This window comes from Festucalex cinctus, chromosome 18 (assembly GCF_051991245.1).
Source record: "Festucalex cinctus isolate MCC-2025b chromosome 18, RoL_Fcin_1.0, whole genome shotgun sequence".
In the NCBI taxonomy this organism is placed as follows: Eukaryota; Metazoa; Chordata; class Actinopteri; order Syngnathiformes; family Syngnathidae; genus Festucalex; species Festucalex cinctus.
The window spans coordinates 21,735,115-21,750,114 of record NC_135428.1 but is presented as its reverse complement, the minus strand read 5'-3'; the positions used below and the strand labels follow the sequence as shown (position 1 = coordinate 21,750,114).

General features: G+C 39.1%; 1 protein-coding gene and 1 pseudogene across 5 annotated transcripts in view; both read left to right on the top strand.

Moving 5' to 3' along the window:
- Window positions 1-15,000, top strand: part of usp25 (ubiquitin specific peptidase 25) — a 267,458-nt gene that overhangs the window by 101,548 nt on the left and 150,910 nt on the right. The window lies entirely within an intron of this gene.
- LOC144006713 (UDP-N-acetylglucosamine--dolichyl-phosphate N-acetylglucosaminephosphotransferase pseudogene) lies at window positions 10,406-13,198 on the top strand (annotated as a pseudogene).

The following is a 15,000-nucleotide window of genomic DNA, read 5'->3' as shown; positions in this document are numbered from 1 at the left end:
TGAATAGTGCTGCTACTGAAATGTAAACAAAACAAGTAGAGCACGGTGCAGAACTCTTGCTATTGTTATGAAAACCATAAAGCCTCACTCGCAACCGATTCACAGCAACGCGATATCCGGTCCACAGCTTTACAAGCAATGTATCTAAGGATTCCCGGCGGATTTTGTATCGGTTGACAATTCTGCTACCGATACGGCCGTTTAGCTCCCCTTGACGACCGATGGTTCGGTCGAATCGGTTTTTTGTCCCACCCCTAGTATATATATATATATATATATATATATATATATATATATATATATATATATATATATATATATATATATATATATATTGTCAACTTCCGCTTACCCGCAGGACTTAAATCGGGAAATATGTCCTGATCGACTCTCCAATTAAAGGGTTAGAAATTCCCCTTTTTCCTCACCCGCTCTAAGGCGTCAGCGTGAGGAGACGGGAATTAAATAAGCCGATATGTCAAAGTGGATTCACCTAGGTTTGTTCACTGTCTTCTTATCATGAGGCCAATCCGTTTTCATACACCTATCAATCCTGAGTGAGTAACCACACACACAGAGCCCAGGAATGCTAGCATGTACACCTCACTTATATTGGCAGCTCCACTTCTCTGAGTTGTTTGCATTTGTTATTGACCTAGTAATTTAATAATCCTTGTTAGAATCATACGGATTTGTTACATATCAAGCTGGAGTATTTGACTTTATTAATACAGATGGAAGCATTGGTTAGAGGTTATTCAAATGCATTTACCTTCTTCCAAAAGTCCAATTCTGTTGTCCTTCTTAAAGAGGGAAAAAATAATATTAATGCGGACTTATAAAATGTCCATAAAAATAAAATCAAAAACAAATAATAAGGACTTATCAAACGTCCAAAAATAAAAATAAAATCAAAAACAAATAACAAGGACTTATGAAACGTCCAAAATAAAAATAAAATAAAAATAAAAACAAATAATAAGGACTTATCAAACGTCCAAATATAAAAATAAAAATAAAAACAAATAATAAGGACTTATCAAACGTCCAAAAATAAAAATAAAAATAAAATCAAAAACAAATAATAAGGACTTATAGAACGTCCAAAACAAAAATAAAATCAAAACAAATAATAAGGACTTATCAAACGTCCAAATATAAAAATAAAAATAAAAACAAATAATAAGGACTTATCAAACGTCCAAATATAAAAATAAAAATAAAACAAATAATAAAATAGAGACCAGACAATAAAATGACTAATACGAACCTTGTCTTTCAAACAATTTTATTGACAATAATAAGACAACCGATATGAATAAAAAAATCACAACATTGTCTTTCAAACAATTTTATTGACAATAATAAGACAACCAATATTAATCATAACAATCACCTTTAATGATAAAACCTTAAATCAATAAAAATATAATAAAATAAAATAAAATAAAATAAGATAAAGACAGGAGATTAAAAATAATATAACCTTTTACAATAGGCTTTCTAAGATTGATCATTTCTCGGAAAAGCTTAAGACCTGATTGACAATAAGATGTTTTTGGCTAAAAATAATTTGAAGATATGGGAGTGTATTAAATGGCCCCTACCCTAACACGCGATTAGTCATTCATATCTTCCTATTATACATCATTATTGCTAAAAAAAAGTTGTACATTACCAATTATTGAAGATAATTCCATTCACGGCTGGTTCCAGTCCTTCGTAAAAATCCAAAGTCCTCAAACAGGCATAAATCCATCTTCAGCAATACTCTCCATCCAGACCAGATCGCAGGGTAGAAAAGGCCCCTATCCCAGCTGGTGACGACTTTTTATCACCTTGGGCCTCGTCACTGACTTCTTCCGTGAATGTCCTTCCGCCTCCAGAAATATCAACGCGCACTTGTTGGGACTCATTTTCAGTAATTTTCCACAGACGAGCCATGAAGATGAAGTCATACATTCTTTACAAATGTGTCATGGATACACAACGTTGAATGATGAGTCATACATGAAAATATGTCAAGGTCTTCAGCTCTATTCGACAATGATGAACGTTAAAATAAATAACATCATACATATATTAATTAAGCAAGCATGAATAACATATATATACATGACATGTTAAATCCCAAATTCTCTCAGGGCCCTAACAGGTTAATTCTAAATCTGGTACACATCCTGTATGTCATGTTGAGAGAGCAGTACATACAGTCAATCTTTTCAATGCAGTTACAGCAATATTATCAGCGATAAAAGACAGTATCGATTATAAATGAAAGAGAAGAAAAAGAAAGACAGCAAAACTTCATAGTTGACTTTCAATGTGCTACAAACATTGATCCAAAAATCAGGTTAACAATTGTCGAATATAGATTGTGTTGTGTATTATTACTTAATTCAGGATATCATTTATTTACACTCAATTTGTATCTGGCCTTATAAGGAATGTGTGTCCGGGCAATGCTGAGTGGGCGGCTTAGTTGTACAGGTTTGGCGGCATCTGGTGGTTACTTTGAGGAACTACACCCAGAGGCCAAAGAATAATTCAGTCCTACAGACACCAATTGGTCTCTAACTAAAAATTGAGTCTAGCCCATTAATTTGTTATCTCATTTTACATGATATGGCGTTTCATCTGACTCCACTCAATCCACTCAATTCAACACCCCCCCCTAGAGATCAATGGTGTCCAAACCGACCAACCTCGCGAGCCCGTCGTCACCCAGCTGCAACCAGTCACCCTCATCCACCTCCCCCATGTCATCCGACAACGGAGACACCGGGGATTCAGAATGCAAGGTGTCTGACGGAGGGTCAGCAAGAGGAGACCACAGGCCCAGTTCCCTTATCATCAGGGAGGGAGATGACCCCGTCCCACCCCCATTTTCGCCCGGCACACCCTCCAGGTCATCGGTGCTCGATGAAACCGTAGAGGAGGGTGTTCTCGACAGTGGCATAACCTTACCAACTGGAGCATCCCGTCGGGCGGCACTGGGTTCCCCAGGCTCGTCAACCCGGTCCAGGATGGGCGAACTGGGCGTTACTGGTTCGTAGGGCCACTCATCCTCAACCCGACTGGATCCGACCTGTCTCAACGGGGTGGCGGCTACACAAAAGCCAGCCAAGGTGTTGAATGTCAAGCGCCGAGTACCGTCAGGCAGGCGCCATATCATGCACATTAAAGGGAAAGTTCTCCCAATGAGCTCACCCTCATTGTTAACATGATAATGTACCTTTTTCAGGCGACTTTGAACCAAACCTTCCAACTTACTTGAACCCGCGAGGTCAGCAAAGCCGGACCACACCCAGGAACCACACTGGATATCAATAAAAAAATCATTGACAAAGTTTACAAATAGCCCATCTGGGATGAGCCACATTTCTCTTCTCTCTTCCACCGTGGGCAACGAATAACAACAATGACCATAATATTCATCCCTCACGACCCAAGCCGAGGTTAGGAGCTCATCCCCGCAGAAGACACACTGCGGCTTATCTTGGTTATCCTGTTAAACACACATATAAAAAAAATTCGACAATTCTTAGACCCGAGGGAAACCTAAAATATTGCGGCTCCCAATATATACATTCTAATCTCAGTCTAAGTTTCCATCTGCATCTACTCCATCGATGCAGAACACCTCTACTACGGGAGAGCGAGGGTGTGGTCGCTCTTCCGAGTAGCGGAACCTCTTGGCGGGAGAGTAAAAAAATAAAAAATAAAAATAAAAATACATAGATCAAAACCCAAATTACTAAAATCAAGTGGTCGACCAGACATAACCAAATGAGAATTAAAATTAAACCCTACACTATTAATTTAGTTGTTCGCTATATCCGCCACAACAAATAAAAAAGTCATATTATTATCCGATATTCCACTTTATTACTCACATTTTGCAGATCGCCTGGTCTCCCAATGAGGCCTTTCCCCGTAGCATTCCAAGCCATGGTTAGTTGATGTTTACTGTTCCACCAAGAGGTTTCAATGAAAAGTGAGGATCTCAGGGTTAGGGCGTCTTATTTAGGATCGGGTCGATCCCACCCTTTTCTGATGCCCATCCTTACCCCTCAAGAGTTTCCCATTAGTTGGCCCCCCCATTTTTCTGCAGCTCGTTGGCCAATAACTAAATTTTGACCTTATTTGGTAAGGCTTTGTCTTCATAATTTTTGGTGGACAGATAATGCCAAGGTCCCTCTTTTGATAACTGCAACCTTTATAACTGCTGACAGGACAATTCCTGACTCTAGCAGGAACCATACTTTTCCTTCTGATTATATTCATCACTGTGTCCACAGTGCAGCCATCTTTCAACAAATTCGTGGCAGGTGCAAGATAGTGATGGCAAACTGAAAACCCCGTAGAACAATAAAGTCCTACTAAAAATGCTTCACACACACATCGGGGCCTCAAAATGATTCATTCTTTTGACTACGCCATCATGTGGACAAAATATATAACATGCTTGGTGCATGCAATAAAATGGTGGGATATATATCATGCTTCAAAAAACAAAAATATATTTAAAAATGTTTTACCATAAATTATTCTATATTATTTTGTCTATATATATATTTAGACAACAAACAAAAATATAAAATGGGATAACATAAAATCCTTATTCCTTTCTATTTAAAAACAATAGATTTTCCAAAATTTTTGGATTCAGGAGGCTTATTCATTTTATAAAAAATTTTTATCTGCTTAAAAACTCTTCTATATGTTATTGATAAAACAGGGATATATCGATATAAGATAACAAGTTTATATAAAATTAGGACACATATATTTCTGTGATCCCAAGATTAAAGGGGATTTTCAACTACAGACAAAAATATAAATTTTATATGTTGTCTCCTCTTATCTCATTTTATCATAAAATCTGTTAAAATAATACCACAATTACAGTGCATTACCTTTTAAGGTGGGATCTACTCAAAGTGCCCTTAACCAAAAAAATCTTTTTCTTGCTAGTTCCATCACAAAAACTCGAATCAAAAGCAAAAACAAAAAAATATATATCACAATAAGGGACCCAAAAAAAAATAGTGGGGAATCCATAGCAAACCTAGCTAATCCTTCCCTGGGTCAATCACGTGGTACACCTGCTTCATGGGGCTTCAAACGTCACCACGTACAATACACTTATTGACACGCCATTTAACCCACTCATAAACCCCCCATCCATCTTCAGGGATTCATCCAAAAAAAAAACACATCCCTAGTGCCAGGGTCATAACTCTTATCAAATCCCAACCAATCAAACCCTATAACTATATCCCCCTTACAAAGGGTCTTCCTAAATGCGTGACCCTCTAAGATCTGCATAACAAAATCAGGGATCATTCTCAATCCTACCATTGGTCAATTTTATCAAAATCACCCTTTGGGGTATTATATAATTCATCGATATAAAAATATGTTGAGCCTATATCTGTGCCCAGACCACTTTTAACACATTTATTCCCATAGATTTATTAAAAATTATTTCAATATCTCTATTCCTTGTTCCCATATCATAAAAAAAATCATTTAGCCATACTTCATGTTTCACTACTATTTCCTTTTGATCTAATATCTTTCATCAGGGACTCAGGATTCAACTTACATCACCCCTTAGCTTTATCTCAAAAATTATAATTCTCTTACCCTCATCTGCATAACAAAACATATGATAGGTCTCAAAACAATATTTCATCATATTCCAATCACCATAAATACTATTCTACTGGGCCTTTTCTAACATTAACTTACATCCTGATAGTCACATTATTACTAATTTTTCTATAATATTAACACAAGTTTTTCAAGTTTTACCAGCCCAAATAGCTTAATAAAAAAAAAAAATTCAGGTGTCCTACCTGATGATGGAGTAGGAGTACCTGGCAGGTAATCAGTGGTCCCGTCGGTCCCTGGCTCCTCGCACCGAAAAGTTATACAGTTCCAACATGGTTCCCATGCCGGGCGAAATTCGATACAAGTGTAATTCCGTGGGGCCGCGGGGTAGGTGAAGTCAGGGGCACCATAGTCTGTCTTCACCCAATATCCACCTGTTGCATCCGGTAATCCTGCACAATATTCGCTGAGGTACCAAGCAGGTTCCTCCTTCCCGATCTGGACCCAGTTCTTTCTGACCATTCTTTGTTCTTGCTTCTCCAGACATAACAAAGTAATATTGACTATAAAGTCGCTTGTTGTGTTATCAACTCGTAGAATCACTGGATGTGCACACTTGCTTTTTGATTTCGCAGGATATGTAGTACTTCTTCTCAAAACCTCTAGGGTTTCATTATAATCTGTGATGTTGAAATTCGTGGCAGGTGCAAGATAGTGATGGCAAACTGAAAACCCCGTAGAACAATAAAGTCCTACTAAAAATGCTTCACACACACATCGGGGCCTCAAAATGATTCATTCTTTTGACTACGCCATCATGTGGACAAAATATATAGCATGCTTGGTGCATGCAATAAAATGGTGGGATATATATCATGCTTCAAAAAACAAAAATATATTTAAAAATGTTTTACCATAAATTATTCTATATTATTTTGTCTATATATATATTTAGACAACAAACAAAAATATAAAATGGGATAACATAAAATCCTTATTCCTTTCTATTTAAAAACAATAGATTTTCCAAAATTTTTGGATTCAGGAGGCTTATTCATTTTATAAAAAATTTTTATCTGCTTAAAAACTCTTCTATATGTTATTGATAAAACAGGGATATATCGATATAAGATAACAAGTTTATATAAAATTAGGACACATATATTTCTGTGATCCCAAGATTAAAGGGGATTTTCAACTACAGACAAAAATATAAATTTTATATGTTGTCTCCTCTTATCTCATTTTATCATAAAATCTGTTAAAATAATACCACAATTACAGTGCATTACCTTTTAAGGTGGGATCTACTCAAAGTGCCCTTAACCAAAAAAATCTTTTTCTTGCTAGTTCCATCACAAAAACTCGAATCAAAAGCAAAAACAAAAAAATATATATCACAATAAGGGACCCAAAAAAAAATAGTGGGGAATCCATAGCAAACCTAGCTAATCCTTCCCTGGGTCAATCACGTGGTACACCTGCTTCATGGGGCTTCAAACGTCACCACGTACAATACACTTATTGACACGCCATTTAACCCACTCATAAACCCCCCATCCATCTTCAGGGATTCATCCAAAAAAAAAACCACATCCCTAGTGCCAGGGTCATAACTCTTATCAAATCCCAACCAATCAAACCCTATAACTATATCCCCCTTACAAAGGGTCTTCCTAAATGCGTGACCCTCTAAGATCTGCATAACAAAATCAGGGATCATTCTCAATCCTACCATTGGTCAATTTTATCAAAATCACCCTTTGGGGTATTATATAATTCATCGATATAAAAATATGTTGAGCCTATATCTGTGCCCAGACCACTTTTAACACATTTATTCCCATAGATTTATTAAAAATTATTTCAATATCTCTATTCCTTGTTCCCATATCATAAAAAAAATCATTTAGCCATACTTCATGTTTCACTACTATTTCCTTTTGATCTAATATCTTTCATCAGGGACTCAGGATTCAACTTACATCACCCCTTAGCTTTATCTCAAAAATTATAATTCTCTTACCCTCATCTGCATAACAAAACATATGATAGGTCTCAAAACAATATTTCATCATATTCCAATCACCATAAATACTATTCTACTGGGCCTTTTCTAACATTAACTTACATCCTGATAGTCACATTATTACTAATTTTTCTATAATATTAACACAAGTTTTTCAAGTTTTACCAGCCCAAATAGCTTAATAAAAAAAAAAAATTCAGGTGTCCTACCTGATGATGGAGTAGGAGTACCTGGCAGGTAATCAGTGGTCCCGTCGGTCCCTGGCTCCTCGCACCGAAAAGTTATACAGTTCCAACATGGTTCCCATGCCGGGCGAAATTCGATACAAGTGTAATTCCGTGGGGCCGCGGGGTAGGTGAAGTCAGGGGCACCATAGTCTGTCTTCACCCAATATCCACCTGTTGCATCCGGTAATCCTGCACAATATTCGCTGAGGTACCAAGCAGGTTCCTCCTTCCCGATCTGGACCCAGTTCTTTCTGATCATTCTTTGTTCTTGCTTCTCCAGACATAACAAAGTAATATTGACTATAAAGTCGCTTGTTGTGTTATCAACTCGTAGAATCACTGGATGTGCACACTTGCTTTTTGATTTCGCAGGATATGTAGTACTTCTTCTCAAAACCTCTAGGGTTTCATTATAATCTGTGATGTTGAAGGTGCGAAGATAGGAATTTATTACTGCTATCTTCTCCCTTCTCCATCCCACCTCACAGGGTTTTTCCTCGACAGCACCGCAGGCTTCCTTCTCCCTTCTCCATTCTTCATAAAAATGCCTCATTTCCCCTTTCCAGCACGTCTGGTTGATTACTTTAGTGGTGCCATGTCGTATTTCTACCAGGTCGAGGGGATTAATCGGGGCTGTGCCAGCGATGCTAGATTTTTGACTCATCAAATAACATATCAAAAATATTATCACGACACAAAGTTGGATAGTCACCAAAACTGTTCCATACCTCCAATTTGGTCTCTGGCGGTCGACACGAATGTTCATGTACACTCTGTCAGCTTCAGGTTGAACTTCAGGTTGTTCATAAACTGTATCCGATGGATCTTCATTCACTGGAGTCTCATAATAATTCTCTGTCCTTCTGCGCTTCGGTTGGTGTGTAATTGTTCCTCCATTGTAGTAGACATGCGGCCCTTCTCCTACCTCTAAGGTCAGAGGGTGAGGCAAATTCAGAGTCGTAGGTCGAGGTAGGTCATATATCGGGTTGCTGTATCCAGGCGGATTCCATCCTCGTTCTCCCTCCATCCTGTAGCTCCGCTTCATGCTTCCTCCTTTGATCTTGTCCTCTGAAAACTGTTGAGTTTTAATATCTCCTTAGCTCCTCCTCCCTCTCCTGGGGGTTGGCTGTCATTACACAATTATCTTATCTTTTTACAAAAATGTATTTTCTTTTAATATAGGCGAGTTTTTTAATTTATTGATAATCAATTTTCCTAGCTTCTTTTCATTTTTTTTTTTCCCTTTTGACTACTTATCTTCATCATGTTTGGCCCGCAATTCAGCCATTCTTTCTTGCATCTGATTTCGTAAAAACTCTTGATAATCAAACAACAGGGCCGTCGAGGGTCCTGGTGGCTTCTCCTGTTCAAAATTCACGGGGGTTTGCTTGGACCTCTGTATCTTAGCTTCTGCTTCCGCAATTCCTTTTTCCAATTTTCTAATCCTTTCTTCCACCTCTCCTCTCAAGGAGGCTTCTTCATGGAAGTGTTGAATTAAAGACACCCAGTATGGCCTAAATTGACCAAGATCTCGAAAGAGATTACATAAAATCGGTACTAATCCTTGTAAGATATTCTCTACTAGTTCTTTACTTGTTTCTAACCTGGTTATCCGGTTCTTCAGCTCAGCAATCTCGTCTTCCATCTCCTTCTTGTTGTTGTTTCTCTGAAGATGTGGAAGGCCGTGGACCCTGGCGTCTGTTCCAAAGATGTGATAAAGATATGTTGAGGTTCAGGTGTTCTCTTACCTCATCATCCTCACTGTCTTTGCTCAAGTCAAACTTGAATTTCCTCTCTCCTGGCCCCTCCCTGTCAGGGGAGGCGCTCTCTTCCTTGGCTGGCCCTTCCTTCGATTCCGCCTTTGACCTCACGGCTGGAGTTCCCAATACTTTTCCCATCTCCAGTTATTCCTCCTCCTCCTGGCGGTCAGTTGTTATAGAGCCGTGCCTAAAATCTCGGGTAAAAACTGGTGGAGATGCAACATTATTTTCCAACAAAAGACAACTAATCAAACAAACCAGACAATTCAATTCTGATTTTAAATATTATGTTAAATTATAACCATTAACCATTCTCTAAAAATAAATTTAACAACACAATTTTTCCTTTTTTTTTTTTTTAAATTACAATAACACAAGCCAACTAACAATAAATTTTCCATTTATCTAAAAAAAAAAATTCTCTGCCACCACAAAACAGACTCCTTAATTAAAACACCAACAAAAACCTAACATTTACTTTTTTTTTTTTTTCCCCCAACACAAATAATTTTATCAAATTAACATCATTAACTTTATACTAATATATTTTATGCTTTATCTCAAGCTACACATCCTCTCATTTATCTCCATCGGCCAATAGATCAACAAATCAAAACTTAATGACTTTATCGAGGTTTCTGCTCTGATTAGCTGCCACCCTTCAGCTACCCCAGCTCTTATTCAATTCCTTTCCCTATCCTCATCCTACAATGTTGTCAATACAATATGCTCTGATATTGCCCGTCTGACACCAGGAACCGGACGATGTAACCTGACAGTCGTGGAGGTTTTTTTTTTTTTTCAAACGTAACTCATGTTTTAGCATTAAAACTCGCGAAGGCAACCGTTATGACTTACTGTTGAGATTTATGGAGCTATTCATTATTTGTACCGATTATGCGTCGCAGTATATTGTCTTAAAATGGCAGCATGACGTGTTTATGTCTTGAGTGGCGATAGCCAGAGTTTCTTCATTGAGTAACTGACTGGTCAGCGACACATTAATTGCACAATTCGGCGACTTGTTAGGACTCAAAAAGAAGCACAAAAACGCCTGTAAAATGTCGCCGTCGCCGTTCTTGCCTCTGCTCATCAATGGCCTCATGTCAGCACTCGGCTGCTTGGCCACAATGAAGCTGATTCCCACTTTCAAGGACCATTTCATCTCGGCCAGATTGTACGGCATGGACCTAAACAAACTGACAAAAAATAAAGTTCCAGAATCACAGGGTGTCATCAGTGGGACAGTCTTCCTCATCATCCTCTTCTGCTTCATCCCAGTGCCTTTCCTTAGTTGCTTTGTGGGAGACCAGTACAATGGCTTTCCACATGATGAGTTTGTGCAGCTGATCGGTGCACTGCTCGCCATCTGCTGCATGATCTTCCTGGGATTCGCCGATGACGTGCTCAACCTGCGATGGAGACACAAGCTCCTGTTTCCTACCATGGCCTCCCTGCCACTTCTCATGGTCTATTTCACCAACTTCGGCAACACGGTCATCCTGGTCCCCAAACCGTTCAGAGCACTGCTGGGGCTGCATTTGGATCTAGGTATTCTCTACTATGTGTACATGGGCATGCTAGCAGTCTTCTGCACCAACGCCATCAACATCCTGGCTGGCATTAACGGCATCGAGTCAGGTCAAGCTCTGTTTATCTCTGGCTCCATCATCATCTTCAACCTGCTGGAGCTCAGCGGGGATTACCACGATGATCATGTTTTCTCTCTCTACTTCATGATGCCGTTCTTCTTCACCACTTTAGCACTTTTTTTACCACAACTGGTACCCCTCATCCGTGTTCGTTGGAGATACTTTCTGCTACTTTGCAGGCATGACCTTTGCTGTTGTTGGAATCCTAGGACACTTCAGCAAAATAATGCTGTTGTTTTTCATTCCTCAAGTGGTTAACTTTCTCTACTCCTTGCCTCAGCTTTTTCACATCATCCCCTGTCCTCGACACAGACTTCCCAGGTTGAATCCAGACACAGGCAAACTGGGGATGAGTTACTCTAAATTCAAAAGAAAGGACCTTTCCAAACTAGGACATCTCATTCTGCAGGTTGCAGAGTTACTGAATCTCCTTGAGGTGCGCAGAGGCGAAGAAGATGATGATGAATTTATTGAGTGCAACAACATGACCTTAATAAATCTTGTGTTGAAATTCCTCGGTCCAACCCACGAGAGAAATCTCACTGCCATCATGCTCCTGATACAGGTAATGGGAAGTGCATTGGCGTTTGGGATCCGTTACCATCTGGTGCGCCTCTTCTACGACGTCTAGAGGATGACAGAGAAAACGCATATTTCTGGAACAACTTTACAGGCTCATTGTTTGTGTGCCTTTTAAAATATTCTATTACCTCAGTTACTTTAGATCCTCAGCCTCAATGTGTGGTAAAGACCCAGTGTCAGGGAGATTATAGAATATGTTCGCATCATGTACAACTATGACAGAAATCATTCTGCAGTTTGCAACTCTAATTTCAATGAATTACCATCTGAAACGTGTAACCATGTTTTAGTAATTGTGATCATTCTGGCATGCCAAAGAGTATATTTTTGTACGGGAGGTTTATGTGTGAACTTTATAGAGCAGCAATCCATGGGTTCAATCATCCCAATCGACTTTCACTTTATTTATTGGGATGTTATGTAAATAAAAGGGATTTTAATTTTATTATCCTTTTTTTAGGGATGCACGATAATGCTATTTTCAACCGATACCGTTAAACCAATAATTCAGAAAGTGCCAATGTCGATAACCGATAAGTAAGCCGATAATTCTTTGCAAAATTAACTTGAATACAAATATACTTTTGTGTCATACTATAAGTCTAACGTACAAATACATTGAAACATTGTTTAAAGCACTATGAAGTTTAATTTTGATATCTCATTATGATGTCACAAATATACAACACTATCATAAGATCGGGAGGAGTTGGGCACAATTTGAGCCTCAACCACAACAGATGGACCAACGCCGCAAGTCTATTATTATCAGTGGATTTCTTTATTATCTGGCTTATCTGTATGATGTCAAATTGGTTGATAATTGCTGATATTTATTGGCGGATTTCTTTATTATCGGGTTCATCTTTAAGACATCAAATTGGTCAATAATTGCCGATAATTATCAGCCAGTGATATCGCGCATCCCCCCCCCTCTCTCTGCAGTGGGGGAATTCACATGTCCCAGCAGATAATGGAAGCGTAAACTGATCACGTGATAATCGAGACATTAAACCCACTCAGCACAAAGTATAAAAGCTACTTTCAAACCATGGACTCTGGTGCACAATTAGCAATTAAATGTAAGGTAATATGCAACTGAATATATATTTTTTAAGTTACTGAAAAAAGGTAAATGTGTTCTGTTCTCTCCTCTCCATGTTATTCTACTTTTTTTTTCTTTTCTTTTTTTCCCTCACTATAAGGACTCAATGTTTTGTCAAAAGGCACTGGACTACTGTGTGACTGGACTAGAATGTGACTTCAAATGGTATACTGGTGATTGTAAATATGGTTGGCACAAACTGTAAAATAAAGGCTGAAATCCACATTCCAAAAAAAAAAAAAAAAAAAAAAATACAATATGCTCTCTCCGTTCCACAAACATTCACAATACTGTGCCTCCATAGTCTCTTACAGGTCTAAATCCCACTACAATTTACACAGGTCAAGATAGCTGCTTGCCAACTAAAACCTTCTACTCCATTAACAATATATCCTCTTACTACATTTATTCAAAAATTAAATACCCCTCCAACCCTTAGCTCCGCACGATGATAGCTCCTTTCACCATAACAGCTTGACAAAGGCCGGAGTGGCTGCTTCCATTTTTTAATTATTTGTCTTACTCCTTAACTTCAGGCTGGATTAACTGGCATTGGTTTCAGCTGCTTTACCCTTTGGAGTCCCTTTTTTTTTTTTTCCTCCTTTTTTAATTGCACTATATTTCTATCTAGAACTTCATCACTGATGTCAATTTGGTCATACTTCGCTTTTAATCCCAAATGTCCTGACATCACATTTACAAGCACAATAAAATACTTTCCACCCTTAGTGTCGTTCACCCCCCATGGGGCCTGCTACGTCCATGCAAACTAATGCCCATGGAACATTGCTTTTAATCATCAACCCGTCCACTCGTTGTCCTAAGCATCCTGCCTTATACACAACTCGCAATTTCATATAACTGAACGGATTTTCTTTTCTGGGACCCAAAGTTCCAGTTTCTCCAGCTCCCTCTTTGTGGGCAAGGCCCCTACATGGCTAGCACTTCACGTAGGCCTTAATAACCTCCCACACAAACTCATCTGGGACCACTTTTCCTCTTTTGGGAATATTGTCCCATTTCTCTGCTCCTACAATATTTATAGCCTGTTTTACTTTTTTATTGTAGGAGTGGAGCTATCAATTTCCGAAGCCTTCCCGTGGCCTTTGGGTTCAGGGACGTACTTTAGCTCCTGGCTACTCAGCTCCGTACCCGTGTACGGTGCCTCTACTTCTACCGGGACTACCGCCTTCGGGTTTCCTACCTTTACTCGCAGGCGGATGTCCTCTCTCGAACGGTGGGGTGTGTTATTTCCTTTAGATCGGTTGTAATCCTTCCCGCTTCTCTTCTCCGGGATCTGGATGTCTTCTTGTGTCCATGGACACTCCTGTTCTGCAACCGAAAAAGGCTGCCTCCACTAGAACATTAGCCTAGTGGAAACACCTACCTTCTCTCCTCGGCTCTCAACGACTTCCTTCTAGTGCCAATGGACACTCCTATCGGGAACCGAAAAAGGCTGCCTCCACTAGGTCATTAGCCCAGTGGAAACACCTACCCTTTCTCCTTGGTTCTCGACGACTTTCTTCTTGTGCCAATGGACACTCCTGTCGGGGAACCGAAAAAGGCTGCTTCCACTAGAACATTAGTCTAGTGGAAACCCCTACCTTTTCTCCTTGGTTCTCGACGACTTTCTTCTTGTGCCAATGGACACTCCTGTCGGGATACCGAAAACTTACAGTTTTCTCAAAAACACAAGGAGAAAAGGCAGAGGGTGGGGGATCAGGGATAGATCTATAGCACCAACCTCTGTCAATGCATCCGCTATCCAAGAAAAGGGACTATAAATTGCTCCCGACACCCCACAATAACCAAGCAAAGAATATGGTAGTTTCGCTAAAAATGGATACTTGAGATGACAAACAAATAAAATGGGCCACCGTGCCCAAGATGGTAAGCCTATATAACATAAAGCATAGTTTAACATCACAAGGTTTGAAAAAACTGTCTCTCTCCGAGCAGCCTCTCAACATTAACTCTGTTCAAGCCCTCCTCCTCTTTGTGGACAGGCCTGAACCACCCCTTAACT